The following is a 4174-nucleotide window of genomic DNA, read 5'->3' as shown; positions in this document are numbered from 1 at the left end:
TGCCATCCATTCAGACTCTAAGAAATTATGTTGACTTGCTGAGTCAACATTTTGTTCTGAGCCAATATGGCATTCAGAGCATCAATATCAAGAACTCGCCTCTTCTGAGGCGTCCCATTACTCACAGGATTCCTCTCAGAGGTGTACATGAATTGGTTATTTGCAACCATGTCAATGAGTTCTTGAGCTTCTGCAGGCGTTTTCTTTAGGTGAATAGATCCACCTGCAGAATGGTCCAGTGACATCTTAGAGAACTCAGATAGACCATAATAGAATATATCCAAAATGGTCCACTCTGAAAGCATGTCAGAAGGACACTTTTTGGTCAACTGCTTGTATCTTTCCCAAGCTTCATAGAGGGATTCACCATCTTTTTGCTTGAAGGTCTGAACATCCACTCTAAGCTTGCTCAGCTTTTAAGGAGGAAATAACTTGGCCAAGAAGGTCGTGACCAGCTTATCCCAGGAGTCCAGGCTATCTTTAGGTTGTGAGTCCAACCATGTTCTAGCTCTGTCTCTTACAGCAAAAGGGAAAAGTATGAGCCTGTAGACTTCAGAATCAACTCCATTAGTCTTAAAAGTCTCACAGATCTGTAAGAACTCAGTTAGAAACTGATAGGGATCTTCTGATGGAAGTCCATAAAACTTGCAGTTCTGTTGCATTAGAGCAACTAGTTGAGGCTTCAGCTCAAGATTGTTTGCTCCAATGGCAGGGATTGAGATGCTTCTTCCATAAAGATTGGAAGTAGGTGTAGTATAATCACCTAGCATCTTCCATGCATTATTGTTGTTGTCATTATTTTCAGCTGCCATCTCCTCTTCTTTTTCAAAAAATTCTGTAAGGTTGTCTCTGGAATGTTGTATTTTAGCTTCTCTTAGTTTCCTCTTCAGACTCATTTCAGGTTCAGGATCTGCTTCAACAAGAATATTCTTGTCCTTGTTCCTGCTCATATGAGAAAGAAGGGAACAGAAAATAATAATTGGAATCCTCTTTACCACAGTAGAGAGATTCCTTTATGTGAGAAGAAGAATAAAAGAATAGAAGAAGGAGAAGAGAAAAATTTGAACACAGAGGGGAAGAGAGGGTTCGAATTTTTAGATGAAGAGAAGTGTTAGTGAATAATTAAAATAAATAGAAAGAGATGGGAGGGAGAGAATTTCGAAAATTATTTTTGAAAAAAGGTTAGTGATTTTCGAAAATTAATAAAAGAAATTAAAATTAAAATTTGAAACAATTAATTAATTAAAAAGAATTTTGAAAAAGGGTGAGGAATTTTCAAAAATTAGAGAGAGAAAAGTTGTTAGGTAGTTTTGAAAAAGATAAGAAACAAACAAAAAGTCAATTAGTTAGTTGAAAAAGATTTGAAAATCAATTTTGAAAAGATAAGGAGTTAGAAAAGATTTTTGAAATTGATTTTGAAAAAAGATATGATTGAAAAGATATGGTTGAGATTTATTTTGTAAAAGATTTGAAAAAGAAATTAAAAAGATTTGAAATTTTAAAATTAAAATTGATTACTTGACTAACAAGAAACTAAAAGATATGATTCTAGAATTTAAAGATTGAACCTTTCTTAACAAGAAAGTAACAAACTTCAAATTTTTGAATCAATCACATTTGTTGTTAGTAAAGTTTTCGAAATTTATGACATAAAATTAAGAAAAAGATTTTGAAAAACAATTTTTTTTAAATTTTCGAAAATAATAAAAAAATGAAAAAGATTTGATTTTTGAAAAAGATTTTGAAAAGATAAGATTTTTTTTTAAATTGAAATCTTGACTTGACTAAGTCAACCCAAAGATTTCGAATTTTGAGAGAAATAAGGGAAAGATATTTTTTATTTTTGAATTTTTTATGATGAGAGAGAAAAACACAAATATGACCCAAATCATGAAAAGTTTGGATCATTACCAATGATGCATGCAAGAACACTATGAATATCAAGATGAACACCAATAACACTTTGAAGATCATGATGAACATCAAGAACTTATTTTTGAAAAATTTTCAAGAAAAAAAACATGCAAGACACCAAACTTAGAAATTTTTAAGGCTTAGACATTATGAATGCAAAAATGCATATGAAAAATAAGAAAAGACACAAAACAAGAAAATATGAAGATCAAACAAGAAGACTTATCAAGAACAACTTGAAGATCATGAAGAACACCATGCATGAATTTTTTGAAAAAAATGCATAAATTTTAAAAACATGCAATTGACACCCAACTTAAAATTTGACTCAAGACTCAAACAAGAAACACAAAATATTTTTGGTTTTTAAGATTTTATTAATTTTTTGTAGTGTTTTTCGAAAATTATATTTAGAAAAATGAAAATAAAGAAAAATTTTTGAAATATTTTTGAAAAACTTTTTGAAATTACCTAATCTGAGCAACAAGATGAACCGTCAGTTGTCCAAACTTGAACAATCCCTGGCAACGGTGCCAAAAAATTGGTGCACGAAATTGTGATCATCAATAATGGCACCAAAAACTTGGTAGCGCTCTCAAACGTGAATCACACTTTGTCACAATTCCGCACAACTAACCAGCAAGTGCATTGGGTCGTCCAAGTAATACCTTACGTGAGTAAGGGTCGATCCCACGGAGATTGTTGCCTTGAAGCAAGCTATGGTCATCTTGTAAATCTCAGTCAGGCAGATTATAAAAGTTATAATGGTTTTCAAAAATAAAGATGAATAAAGCATAAAATAAAGATAGAGATACTTATGTAATTCATTGGTGGAAATTTCAGATAAGCGCATGAAGATATTGTGTTCCTTCTGAATCTCTGCTTTCCTACTGCTTCATCCAGTCATTTTCACTCCTTTCCATGGCAAGCTATATGTTGGGTTTCACCGTTGTCAATGGCTACCTCCTGTCCTCTCAGTGAAAATGGTCCAAATGCTTTCTCAAAGCACGGCTAATCATCTGTCGGTTCTTGATCATGTCGGAATAGAATCCAGTGATTCTTTTGCGTCTGTCACTATGCCCAACACTCACGAGTTTGAAGCTCGTCACAGTCATTCAATCCCTGAATCCTACTCGGAATACCATAGACAAGGTTTAGACTTTCCAGATTCTCATGAATGCCGCCAATGGATTCTAGCTTATACCACGAAGACTCTGATCTCACGGAATCGAAGGCTCGGTTGTCAGGCGAGGGCAACCATGCGTCGTGCATCAGGAATCCAAGAGATACACACTCTAGCTCTCGCTTGTAGAACGGAGGTAGTTGTCAGGCACGCGTTCATAAGGACGGATGATGATGAGTGTCACAGATCATCATATCCATCAGGATGAAGTTCGAGTGATATCTTAGAAATAAGCTTGAATTGAATAAAAGACAATAGTAATTGCATTAATTCTTGAGGCACAGCAGAGCTCCACACCTTAATCTATGGTGTGTAGAAACTCAACCGTTGAAAATACATAAGTGATGGTCCAAGCATGGCTGAGAGGCCAGCCTTCAAGACATGATCAAAGGATCATAAGGTAATCCAAAAATAATCCAAAGATATCTAATACAATAGTAAAATATCCTATTTATACTAGACTAGTTACTAGGGTTTACAAGATAGGTCTAAGTGCAGAAATCCACTTCTGGGGCCCATTTTGGTGTGTGCTTGGGATGAGCTTGAGATTTACATGTGCAGAGGCTTCTCTTGGAGTTAAACGCCAAGTTGTAACGTGTTTTTGGCGTTTAACTCTGGTTTGTGACGTGTTTCTGGCATTTTACTCCAGAATGCAGCATGGAACTGGCGTTGAACGCCAGTTTGCGTCGTCTAAGCTCGAATAAAGTATGGACTATAATACATTGCTGGAAAGCCCTAGATGTCTAATTTCCACCTCAATTGAGAGCGCGCCATTTAGAGTTCTATAGCTCTAGAAAATCCATCTTGAGTGTAGGGAGGTCAGAATCCAATAGCATCTGTAGTCCTTTGTCAGCCTTCTATCAGATTTTTGCTCAGGTCCCTTAATTTCAGCCAGAAGATTCCTGAAATTATAGAAAAACACACAAACTCATAGTAAAGTCCAGAAATGTGAATTTTGCATAAAAACTAATGAAAACATCCCTAAAAGTAGCTAAATCCTACTAAAAACTACCTAAGAACAATGCCAAAAGCGTATAAATTATCTGCTCATCACTTTTCTAATGAGGTCATGCACGG

At 35.0% G+C, this 4174-nt stretch overlaps 1 non-coding gene across 1 annotated transcript; it reads left to right on the top strand.

The window, feature by feature from the left end:
- Window positions 1-299: 299 nt before the first annotated feature.
- Window positions 300-407, top strand: LOC112699788 (small nucleolar RNA R71). The gene has a single exon (XR_003152726.1). It is a non-coding gene; the product is annotated as a small nucleolar RNA R71 (small nucleolar RNA).
- The last annotated feature ends 3767 nt before the right edge of the window (window positions 408-4174 follow it).

Source organism: Arachis hypogaea, chromosome 6 (genome assembly GCF_003086295.3).
Source record: "Arachis hypogaea cultivar Tifrunner chromosome 6, arahy.Tifrunner.gnm2.J5K5, whole genome shotgun sequence".
In the NCBI taxonomy this organism is placed as follows: domain Eukaryota; kingdom Viridiplantae; phylum Streptophyta; class Magnoliopsida; order Fabales; family Fabaceae; genus Arachis; species Arachis hypogaea.
This window is presented reverse-complemented; position numbering and strand designations above follow the sequence as displayed.